This window comes from Aristolochia californica, unplaced genomic scaffold, assembly GCF_029961685.1.
Source record: "Aristolochia californica isolate CCGP_79_NKW_82.1479 unplaced genomic scaffold, dmAriCali1.0.hap1 SCAF_9, whole genome shotgun sequence".
NCBI lineage: Eukaryota > Viridiplantae > Streptophyta > Magnoliopsida > Piperales > Aristolochiaceae > Aristolochia > Aristolochia californica.
The window spans coordinates 9,880,650-9,894,038 of NW_027182290.1; positions in this window are offsets into that span (position 1 = coordinate 9,880,650).

The following is a 13,389-nucleotide window of genomic DNA, read 5'->3' on the forward strand; positions in this document are numbered from 1 at the left end:
ACAAGGTCATGGCACACACAGTTAGTGAGCTTCTATGGATCAGATCTCTTCTCACTGAACTGGGATTCTATAAAGAAGCTCATATGGATCTATATTGTGATAATCAGGCAGCCATACATATCACATCAAATCCAATCTTCCATGAAAGAATAAAGCACATTGAAGTAGATTGCCACTTCACACAAGAAAAATTTCAAACTGGCATATTATCTCTCAAACATATATCTTCACAGAGCCAAGTTGCAGACATTACCAGTCACTCATAAATTTTTTTCCACCATCTGCAGCAAGTTGGGCATTTATGATGTTTTCACACCCCCAGTTTGAGGGGGAGTATTACAATGTGGGATCCACTATGGTTGCACGAGCTGGTGAGACCCACCATGAGGACTTGAGAAGCCAAGAGGAGTCATCACACAAGCTGGCATGAGTTGGAAGATTTGAAGATCAAGTAGGACCCACAAAGATAAACCACAAGCTAGCAACTTCTGCCTATATTCACGTCCTTATAGAAGAGTTAGAGTTAGAGTTGGAATGTAATTAGGAGAATGAAAGTTAATTGTACATGGACTCTACCACTTTCCTCTACTATAAATAGAGGACCTTGTACTCAGAATTAAATCATCAAGGGAAGTAGTTCTCCCTTCTCTCTCTTGTAGACTTCTCTTTTTGCTTAAAGTCTTTCTTCCCTTTTTCTTCTTCTCTTCTCTCTACCCAAAAGCTTTCTTTTTCCTGTTTTTCTTTTTCTCTCTCTCTCACCTTGCTCGAGATGTCAATAAAGGGATCCTAAATTCAACACTTCTCTTCTCTTCTCTTTCCCTTCTCTTCTCCCTCTCTCATCTTGCCCGAGGTTCTAACCAAGGGGACCTAATTTCAACATTTCTCTACCTCTCCATTCCCTCAAACTTGAAGACCTGTTGGTAATGGAGAAACTAAAACTTGTAAGTTAAATTAGGCAATTATCAGAGTTTCCATAATCAATATTGTTTTCAAGTTTTGTGTTTTTGTTACTTGTGTCAGAGTGATTCCGTCCACTCTTGTAGGAGGTAGTTTTCCACACCTAACAGATTGGTCTTTTGGGTGTATTGGCTAGTCGTTGTCATGTTATCAGAGCTAGGCACGCCACGTCCCGCATTCAAATCCCGTGAGAGGCGGTCAAGAATGGGCGGGGTGGGTGTCAGAGTGGTTTCGTCCACTTTTGTAGGCGGTAGCTTTCCGCACCTAACAGATCGGTCTGTTGGGTTGTATTGGCTTGCCGCTGTCATCCACGTCTCTTGGATGTGTGGGTCGTCCTTGTCTTATGGGCTTGAGCCCATTTTCATATTTGGACGAGTGGGTCTTTCTTAGTGTTGTGGGCTTGGGCCCTGTTGAATTTAGGACCCCATGAATAGAAACTCTAGCAAGGGGAGAGAGAAGAGAAAAAGAAAAGAGAAGAGAAGAGAAGAGAAGAGCTTCTTTCACGTGAATGCGAAAAGAGGAGAAAACTCTTTGCTTTTTTTATTGATCTATTCTGAATACAAGCTCCTCTATTTATATTGGATGAGTGATATAATTTATGTACACTTTCTAACTGTAATTCAACTTAATTTAGAACTTACTCAAGTTCTAACTTACCCAAAACCTGACTTTCCCAAATCCTTCTTCACGAGTTGGCTAGGCTGAGGATGCCAGCTTATGCTATATTCTTGTGGGTCCCATTAGATCTTCCAGCTCATGGGACAAAGATGCCAGCGTAGTATCTTTGTGGGTTCCTTCAATTCTGCGACCTTATTCCAGCTCGTCATCCAACTCATGCCAGCTTGTGTGTTGACTCATCATGGCTTCTCACGTCCTCATGGTGGGTCCCACCATCTCATGCAACCAAGGTGGGTCCCACATTGTAACATGCCCATCTTCCAACACTCCCCTATCAGGCTGGGGGTGAAAGAACATCATGAACGTCTAGCTTGCTGCAAATGGTATATAAGATCTTCCCATATAAAATGGTAGTTCACCATATCTTTCAACACTCCCCCTCAAGCTGGTAGTTTCTTTGTTCTTTTCCAAGAGACCCAACTGACATAATAGAAGAGAGTAAAATTTCTCCTAGCCGTAAGACATCGTTCAATACTCCAATCAAATGGTCATAGTCAAAATTACTTTTCGCTCCATTTCACAGGCGGAAAAGTAGTCCTATTGTGGAGCACAGAGTCTACCCACTTTCTTAGAGTAGCTAAAAAAAACACATCTTGGGTAAATAATAAACTTGATTCATTCTAGATGTTGGGAAAACTTTTATCCTCTGTAGGTAGTGGGTCTATAGGTATTGCTCAGAAATGTAGTAATAAACTCCTCTATCATAGTGTCCCAACATAGGGTACTGACTCACAAATGGTAGGAGTAAAACTACCAACTAAGAAGGTAAAAGGTAATCACCGGAAGATAAAAATTTTAAGCCACCATATGCTTTCTTCTACATAAGAATAACCAATGTTGACAACAATTAGCAACTTAGAAGTTTTTTTTTAATAATAATACCTCAATCATAAAGACATAATAGTAGCAGCCGAAATGGACTTGGCACAAATAACACGTACTAAATAATGAAAATTCTTAAAAAAAAAACCCATAAAATAATCCTCAAAGAGTCCATCAGAGGGTTGTGCACCAAATAATATGATAGAACTGAGTAATAAACAACAAATAATCCAAGATAATAATCCAATTGGAGACGAGGGACAGAGTCGAGTCAAGTCAGGTATCAGAACAATATAACTGAGTCACGGGATAAATAGAGATAGGACTTGGGACCCAGAAACCTATAACTGAAGCAGAAAACAAGTGGACCGAGTTAGTTGGACCAAGACCGAGTTGACTCGGTCAGGAATAGAACCTGTAAGTGATTCTCGGGTTGCTGGTTCGCTGGGTTAACCCGAGCAGAACAGAGTGACTCGGGCATTATCTCGGAAAAGTGACTCGGCTTGTTGGGTTGACCCGAGAGCAATAGAGTCATCATCTTCACCTCAACGCTGGCCTCTCGTCTTTGCTGGCTTCGCTGATTCATTGTCCAAAAACGGCAACTCTTATCCTCCACAGCCAGAGGATTCTTCGAAAAGAGAGACAACATCGATGTTCGGGATTGAAACGATCAACCAGCTGTTAATGACCAGAAACCGCAACGGAGCTGGCGCAAGGAGACGAACCAGGGAAGGACTTTCCAAAATAGATCAATCCAGCAGTGAACGTGCTGGCTGGAAGATAATGAGCAGCATCAAAAAATTTCTGGATGCTGGCTATTGATTTCTGGAATGAGATTATGGTTGTTGGAATGAAGATGACTTTCCAGCGCATGATTGTCCGTCAGATAACCATATTCAGCTTGATAATTAGACTGTCAAGATTACAGCAAATCGGTTACCAATAACGACGGCAAGGCTGGATGAGATCAATCAGAGTGAGCTTTAAACCAGCGTTAATTTCGCATGGTATATGGAAGTCCAAAAACGGCAATGCAGAGGAAGACTTCAGTAATTTGCGCTGATTTCAATCAGCGAGATTTGTGCTGTATAACTGAGATCACCGATCTGAGATTGCTGAGGAGCGCAATATCACCGGTCCGAGTCAATACCAGCAAAGAGATTACAGGCAGGTAACTCGGCAGGCAGAAAGATTCCCACGTAATTTGCTGGACGACGATCACATCAACCCAATCTCCGACAGTGAATATGTCGTCAAAGGTTCCGAGATTCATCATTTCCACTGGATGAAACGCCGTCTTCTTTGTTAAATAGAGAGAGAAGGAAACTGCTAGGAGTGCGTCGTGATTGGCGCCAGCACCACAACAGCCTTATCAGTAAACGCCCCTTGAGACTGTGGGAAGGAGGCTCCCAGCACGTAGGTGGTGACGGATGTGCTGATGGGCACGAGAATGTTGACCGCCTTGAGAGCTGCTTCCAGGTTTTTTATGACAGGCAAGATGTGAACAGAGAGGTCCCTGGGAATGACCTCGTTGCCAGCTGAGATGTACTGGAACTGCACTGAGTTAGATTTCTCCCCTACTCCGCCAATCTTCTCCTTCGAGGTTGGAAACGTAGCAATGGAAGAAATAATTGCAGCGAGGGAGGAGTCTGATACTCTGGTGACCATCAAAAGTCATACGAAGGCAGAGATACTTTGCTGCCTTGGCCATGAGCTTCTATGCAGCGATGATGAAACCAACCTCAATCAACCATAGCCGTTCCTGAACTATTACAGGGATTATGGGGACCTACTACCCCATTCCCGGATGAAACCAACGTCTTGTGAACCCATTATTTCTTTAGTTCAGAGGGACGATATATTATCTGGACATGGTAGTTGTGTGGTTTCATGGTTGTAAAGTTGGTGGACTCAGTTGCTCGTCGTTGTTCCTGAACTATTATGGGTCAACTTGGACTGGGCTGGATAATCTGAGGAGAAAAAAACTGAGAATCTAAAAAACATAAGGAGACGACGCGGAGGCATGCACCCAATCTCAAATTTTGAGAATTTTAAAAACCATAGTTAGGAATCCTGAAAATCAATGCTCTGATATTATGTTGATTTTCAGAACTCGATGGATTAGCTCATGGAGAAAGAAGAAGAAATACCCATTGGGAGAAAACAAGAAGAAGAAAGAGGTTATGGACTTGTGTCATAACTCTCCCCTTGAGGCTCAATTTATAGATGAATAAGATTATAATTTACAATAATATCCGTGAAACTTAAACTAATTATATCAATGCCATCTTTATTAGATGACTCTTTATTTACCATAATGCCATCACTCGTAGGCATTTGGGCCTTCTCCTTGGTCTGTAGGCTTGAGCCTATCTTCCACCTCTCTTGGATATGTTGGTCTTCCTTGATCTTATGGGCTTGATCCTCATCTTTTAACTCACTTGGATGTATGGGCCTTCTCCTTAGTCTATAGGCTTGAGTCTATCTTCCACCTCTCTTGGATATGTGGGCCTTCCTTGATCTTATGAGTTTGAGCCTCATCTTTTAACTCACTTGGACGTATGGGTCTTCCTTGGTCTTGTGGGCTTGGCCCGATCTTCCAACATTTTTTTATATATACATCACCCATCTTATTTTTTGAGAGTATCTGTCTGATTGAGTTCTTATCCTCTGGACAACTTGATGGAGGAGATAATAAATACAGTTATATTTTTGTTTCAAGTATGGATTACACCAATACCTTTTAGTTTAAAGGGAGAAGTACAAGAAGTATAAAAAAGAAATATTTTATTCCATAAGCTATGGTAAATTTTATGTGACCAAAATATTCAAGAAAGGGGGAGCACAAAAGATTAAGTTTTTACATTTATGAAGAATATTTTTTAACAAAAGAAAATTGAAGACTAATAATCTTTTTTATTGCAAGTTGAAGTTATAAACTCCAACTTGATGGGGAGTGTTGAAGAGCAGATATAGAAGTGTCTTACATGACTCTCACAATAAGAAGTCTTACAGATCCAGAATTATTATGGAAAGAGGTCACACAAAAGAGTTTCAATTAAAAGATGTTTTAGTTATGTTAGTCTTTTTATTTATGGTCAGTTATTTAATTATACTATGATTTATCTTTAAGCGTTAGACTTTTGGTGTAATTAGGACAAGGGTAGTTTAATTGTAATTGGATTCTACTATTTTCCTCTATTATAAATAGGGACTCATGTACTCAAATTATATCAAGTTAGTGGAATTTTCCTCTTTTCCAGAAATTAAACAAATGAGACCTCTAAATTGTGTAAGATAGTCATTTGCATTATCTCCTTGCTTTGTATTATACATTGTTTGGAAAACATCATATAATTTTTGCAAGTTGTTGGCACTAGAGTATAGCTTTGCACAAGTATCCCACACTTGTTTAGCAGTCTCAAGATGCACCGCATTATTTGCAACAGTCTCTTCCATGTTGTTAATCAACCAACTGAGGACAAGTGTATCATCCTTAAGTCACTTAGTGTATACCCTGTCTTCCTCATCTAAAAGAGGAGGTGGCTTATTCAAGTGACTCAACAAATTAGGAGTGATGAGAAATCTCTTAACGGATTGTGACCAACTCAAGTAATTTAATAACCCCTTAAGAGGAATTGTGGTGATTTTGAGCAGGTCACTTTTCCCAGCCATATTATATCCAATATCTTCAACCATGAAATGTTACCCACTAAACAAATAATCCCACTCAAAGAATTTATGAGCTGAAATTGTATTTTCAAAAGTCTACTACACTTGATGAAATTTCAGCACCCCATTTTTCCTTTGACATAGGACAACAATCTCTTAACCACACGTCCTCTTGGTTCTAAAGTCAAAGATGAAGTAAACCAAGAGACAATCAACCTAAATTCATGTATAGGGTGTTATAGTCCAAAATTAAGCTAAAAGAGCAACAAATGAATCAAGGAGAGCACATACCGAGTGTTGTTTTTCTTAAATCTGAACCTCAATTCATGCATGTATTCAAACAAGAACAAACCTTGTATATGCTGGCCCATGCAATCTAGAAGGATACTCATATCATTCTTAAAATCAAGTCAATTCCAAATAAGAAAATTTTCCTCAAGTTCATGCCCCATATATAAAGAAATTTCAGCCTTTGGACTTTCCTTTGACTCTTGAGTATTTAAAAAAATAAATCTCAGAATATAGTCATAATTAGAAGGACTTAAACATTTCTGAATTCAGCAAACTTCTTGCCAAAAAAAAATTCTCCTTGATTTGCGTCAACCAAGAATTCAATGGTGGAGAAAAACAGGCAATAAACTGTCATGAGAAGCAGTTAATTTTTACCATGGTACTAAGCATAATACACCAAGATTTTAGTAGAGACTCAACTAGGCTTGATTCCAATAATTTTCCAAAGATAAAAAACAGCATTAAGATAGAGAAAACTGGTCCTTAACCGAAACTTGTATGAATGAGAGGAAACCGAATAAAAAAGCCTTAAACTGATTTATACAAAGAAGTAGCACTTAATCTTCATGCAAATAAGAGGAGAATACTCATTCTCCAACCTTCTTAATAATCAATAATCACCTCAAGAAAACAAAAAGAACACTTATCTTGAATGAGCATGAGTTGTTCAATTTTGCTTCAATCAAAACTCCAACTTGACAATCTTGATGAACTCATATAATTAACACCTTAACCAAGGGACTTGGAATCCTAAAACACTTGCTTTGATACCATGTTCAATTTAAGATTCCATGGTGTAAGGCCTCGAGGAGGTGGAGAAAGAGAGGAGGAAGAAGAAGATCTGAAAGGAAGAAAAGAGGAAGAGAGGGACGACTGGTTGAGAAAAAGAGAGAGAGCTCTTGGGAAAAGAGAGAATAGGCTAGGGACAAATCGTGAGAAGTGGAGAGGCTTGATGCTCTATCACATACCTTGAGGCTTGATGCTCTACCCATGCCATGAGGCTCTTATTTATAGTTGTTAGAGGAGGTTTACAATGACTACAATGCCCTTAGGGCTATAATCTTTATAAAAAAGACATAAGTAGACATCCATCATCTCACATAATTACACCCTTATGCCATCTTTATGAAGATCACTTTATTTACCTCTTTTGCCACCTCTAGACGTGGGTTAGGAGTTCCTCTTTTTTACCTATTGTGTCACCCTTCACATGGGTGCCTTCTAATATTCCCCAACTCAAACTAGCCATAATTTGCCCGTTTTCAAACACAGTACATTAATTTATCAATCAATCGATCATAACGGCTTTTCTACCAGACAGTGCGTGACTTATTGATCAATGAACTGATCGATCAATATGTTACTGTTGGTCCAAAATATTTAAGTCGATCGATCATTGACAAGGGGATGATCGATAAAAAAACAATCCCCTCTAGTTGTGCATTACAAGTATGATCGATCAATGTATTCCCTATATCAATCATGATTGTAATGCACAACCAGAGGGAATTTTGTTTGATTGATCATCCCCTTGTCAATGACCTATTGATTTTCAGGACTCTATGGATTTTGCTTATGGAGAAAAGGAGAGATGGACTCATTGGGAGAAAACAAGAGGAAGAAGGGGTTATGGACTTATGTCCTAACCCTCCCCTTGAAGATCAATTTATAGATTGATAAAACTACATTATTATAATAATACCCCTAGAACTTGAACTAATTACATCAATACCATCTCTATGAGATGACTCTTTATTTACCTTCCTATCATCACTATGTGGACTTTTGGGCCTTCTCCTTAGTCTATGGGCCTTGAGCCCATCTTTCACATCTCTTGGATGTGTGAGCCTTCTTTGGTCTTATGGGTTTGAACCCATCTTCTAACACACTTGGATGTGTGGGCCTTCCTTGGTCATGTGGGCTTGGGCCCATCTTCCAACACTTCGCCTTAAGTTGGGGGTGAGAAAACATCATGAACGACAAGCTTGTTGCAAATGGTGTATAGGTTCTTCCCGTATAAAATGGCAGTCCACCATTTTTTTCAACACTCCCCTCAAGTTGATGATCTCTTCCAAGATGCCCAGCTGGCATAATATAAGTGAGAGTAAAATCACTCGTAGCCATAAGACATCGCTCCACACTCCAGTCAAATAATTGATGCTGGATGTTGGGCAACTCCTATCTTCTATAGGTAGTGGGTCTATAGGCATTGCTCAGAAATGTAATAAAACTCCTCCATCACAGTGTCCCTCCATAGGACACCGACTCTCAAATGGTAGGAGTAATAAAAGCCCATTAAGGGGGGTAATGGGTAATCACCTACAAGATAATATTTTTGATCCACCATATACTTTTTTCTTCATCTAAATAACCAATGCTGACAACAGTCAGCAACAGAGTAGTCCTTCAATAACAATGTCTCAGCCAAAGAAACACAATAGCAACAACTAAAATGGGCCAGGGCTCAATAACACGTACCAAATAATGAAAATCCTTTAAAAAATCCATAAAATAATCCGCTACGATTCTATGCACCAAATAATATGTTGACCAAGGAATAATTTGCCAATACTTCAAAATAATAATCCAACCAGTGAAAAAGGGATCGAGTGGACCCAAGTCAGATATCATACCCATATAGCCGAGTCACAGAAGAAATAGGTATAGACTTTCGAACCTGGACACTTATAACCAAGGCAAAAAAACAAGTGGGCCGAGTCGGGTTGACCGGACCAAGTTGACCCAGACTCGCTCGGTTAACCCAAGCATAACAGAATGAGTCTGGATTAACTCGGCGAAATAGAACAGACCCGGTTCGGATCGCTCAGTCAAAACCCACGTTCCATTAAACCTAGTTTCCTAACTTAGAAACATTTAATTTTGCAACAGTATCTCTTCTGCCCCGCGGCGTCGAACAGCTCAGGACAACGTCGTCATCGCTGAAGCTGCCAAAGAAGTGGCTAGCAAAAAGATTCTATCTTCAGAAGTTATAAAAACAGTAGAAGTTACAGAAAATAGAAGTTTACTAATTGTGTGTGTCATGGCCCTGTATTTTGCTTTTGCACTAGACCTTGCAACTACATTCTACTTCTTGCTTCTCCATGTAACCAAGTTCCCTCCAACCATTGTACAACATCCCGTAGATTTTTTGTTATCCAGAGATTCGTCCCAGTCTTCATCGAGAACCCTTTTATGTTGAACTAACCATGGTTCTTATAAAGAATCCCTCTTTCTGGAGCTCCTTTCAAATATCATAATATTCTTTCTAGTGTTTGCCAATGAGTAAGTTGTGGTTTGTGCATGTTTGACCCACCGCACTTACTACATATGATATATCCGGCCTTGTTACTCAAAGATAAATGAGCTTCCCCACAAGTCTTTGATATTTTCAGATATCCACATCTTCTCCAGCGCCTGCATATAGTTTTGTATTGGAATCCATAGGGGTTTATGTTGATCTACACCCCATCATTCTTGTCTCCTCCAGTAAATCAAGGATATACTTCCTTTGAGATAGTATAATCTCATGTTTGGACTATAGTACTTCATTACTCATAAAGTATTTAAGTATTCCTATATTTTTTGTCTTGAATTCTTCACATATCTTTTCCTTGGTTTCCTGAATGCCCTTGGGATCACTACTGGTTAAGAAAATATCATCAACATATACGGCCAAAATCACTTCGCCTTTAGGTGTGTCTTCAGAAATACAGAGTGATTTACGAAAAATCTGCGAAATCCGGCCCATATGAGTGATTGGCTAAATCTATCAAACCATGCATGAGGAGACTGTTTCAGACCATAAAGGGATTTCTTCAATCGACATACCGACTCTCCCTTAACCACAAATCTAGGTGGTTGTTGCATATAAATTTCTTATTTATATCCCCATTGAGAAAATCATTTTTCACATCAAACTGATAGATCTGCTTCGAAGAATTAGCAGGAAGAGATAAAAAAAATACGTATCGAGTTCATTTTGTCCACTGGAGAGAATGTTTCCTCATAATTGATCCCATAACACTGCCTATAGCCTTTAGCAACAAGGCGGGCCTTAAAGCGAGCAATTGGCCCATCCGGATTGTGTTTAATAGTAAAAACCCACTTACAGCCAATAGGTTTTTTATCTGATGGAAGAGAAACTAAAGCCCATGTCTGATTCTCATAGAGTGCCTACATTTCTTCATCTATTACCGCCTTCCACCTTGGATGCTTCAGAGCCTTCTGATAGGACTGTGGGACTCAGATGGAGGAGATAGACACAAGAAATTGACAACATGAAGAAGATAAATGATGGTGAGACATAAAATTGGATATGGGGTGAGAAGTAGAGGGCCTAGTGCAAGTTCTAGATTCTTTTCTTAAGGCAATGGGTCAAGTATCATATTGTGGTCCAAAAGGAACAAGAGAAGATGGACTTACCTCGATGGGATCCGCAAACTCCATAGGTGTGGTGTCAGCCAGCACTGCAGGGGTCGAACAGTTTCCGTAGCTCGGGGCACAATCGATCTAAGAGAGGCTGGTACAGAAGAGAGACCTAGAGGAGAATTGTCAAAGTAGTATGAAGAATCTTCAAAAATGGTTACATCCCTGGACACAACCTTTGGAGAGTGGAATTGTAGCAAATATAACCCTTCTGCGTGCGAGAATATCCTAAGAAGATACACTTGATAGATTTTGGATCAAGTTTACTATGTTGTGGGGAGGTAATATGAACAAAGCATGTACAACTGAAGACTTTCAAGGGAAGCAAAAAAGGATCACCATGTGGAAACAATAAGGAATATGGGGATTTATGACCGAGAACGGAGGATAGCCTATTAATAATAAAACATGCAGTAAAGATAGCATGTGGGCAATAAAAGTATGGGACTTTCATGGTATACAATAAGTTGCGAGCTACCTCAAGAAGGTGATTGTTCTTCCGTTCTGCTACACTATTCTGTTGGGGGGTGTAGGCACAAGATGTTTGATGGATAATGCCATTTTCTTGACAAATGTTGATTTTCAGGATTCAATGGATTTATCTCATGGAGAAAAAAAAAGAGGGACTCATTGGGAGAAAATAAGAGGAAGAAGAGGTTATGGACTTATATCCAAACCTTCCCCCTAAAGCTCTATTTATAAATGAATAAATGTAAATTTTATAATTACGCCCTTCAGTGTAGTAAGAGTCAAGAAGAGACAAGAAATATAAACTAATTCCATAAATAACACCCTGATTACATCATATCTTCCAATACTCTCCCTCAAGTTGGGAGGTAATGGCACTGATCCTAGCTTGAACCAAATAACATAGATGTAGTAATAAGTTCCTCTATCACGGTGTCCCAACCCGAGGCACCGACTCTCAAAGGTAGAAATGTGATAAAAGTGGGTAATGTCTATCATTCACAAGACGGCAATAAAAAACCCACCGGTACATATAAAAAGTCTCAATGAACTTAAAACACCCATGTCCTAAGTTAGGAAACATGAAATAATTAGTGTCGGGTTTAGCAACCCGAACTCAGTCGAGTCTATTCAGTGCGCCCAAGTTCCCAGCCGACCGAGTCAACCCAGACCAATTCAGGCCGAGTTAACTCAGTCCGAGTCAACCTGACTCGGGCCACTTATTTTTTGCCTTAGTAAACATGCCCAAGATTTCAGCACGACTTGGTAAAAATAATTCTCTCGCTGGATTATTATTTTTGAAGAATTGACAAATTATTCCTTGGTCAGGACATTATTTAGAACATATATGTGCATTGGATTATTTTGGGTGGTGTTAAATGGGCCCAAGTCAAGTCCATTTCAACTGCTGCTATTATGTCTCTTTTGATGAAACATTATTATTGAAGAAGAGGTAGCCTCATATCATTATTTTATGTCCCCTTCAAAAATATAAAAATTATTGTAGTTGGGAGTCCATGACGGAGGAACTTCATCCCCATCAAAAATATCAAATTTATTTGTGGTTGGGAATCCATGACGAAGGGACTTCATCCCCGTCAAAAATATCAAATTTATTTGTGGTTGGGAATCCATGACGGATGAACTTCATCCCCGTAAAAAATATCTAATTTATTTGTGGTTGGGAGTCCATGACGGAGGAACTTCATTTCCGTAAAAAATATCCAATTTTTGAGGTTGGGAGTCCACGACAGAGGAACTTCATCCCCATCAAATATATCAAAATTATTTGTGGTTGGGGAGTCCATGACGGAGGAACTTCATCCCCGTCAAAAATATCATTTTTTTGTGGTTGGAAGTCCATGACGAAGGAACTTCATCCTCGTAAAAAATATTAAAGTTTTGTGGTTGGAAGTCCATGACGGAGATATTTATTATTATATTTATGTTACTTCTCCCCATTAATATCATATATTACTCTACCACTTGAGAGTCATTGTCCTGTGGAGGGACACGGTGGTGGAGGTGGACACTTCAGAGCAATGTCTTAGCAGCTAGGAGTAATTTACTCTCATTGATATTATACCAGTTGGGCCTCATGAACGAGAGCACCAGCGTGAAGGGGAGTATTGGAAGATGAAGACACATTATACAACAAAGATTTTATACATCATTTGCAACAAGTTGGGAGTTCATACTGTTCTCTCACCCCCAGCTTGAGGGGGAGTGTTGGAAGACAGAGCCCAAGCTCACACGACCAAGGAAGGCCACATATCAAAGTGCATTAGAAGATGAGCCCAAGCCCATAAGACCAAAGAAGACCCATGGATCCAAGAGAAATAGAAGACATGCTCAAGGCCCACAAATCAAGAAAGCCCATAGGCCCACATACAGTGATGGCAGGATGGTAAATAAAGGGTCATCTCATAGAGATGGCATTGATGTAATTATGGTAAAGTTCCAGGGTTAAAACCCTAAACCCTAAGTTCAAGGGTATTATTGTAATATTATAGTTTCATAAATCTATAAATAGAGCTTCATAGGGAGGGTTAGGAATAATCACTTCCATAACCCTTC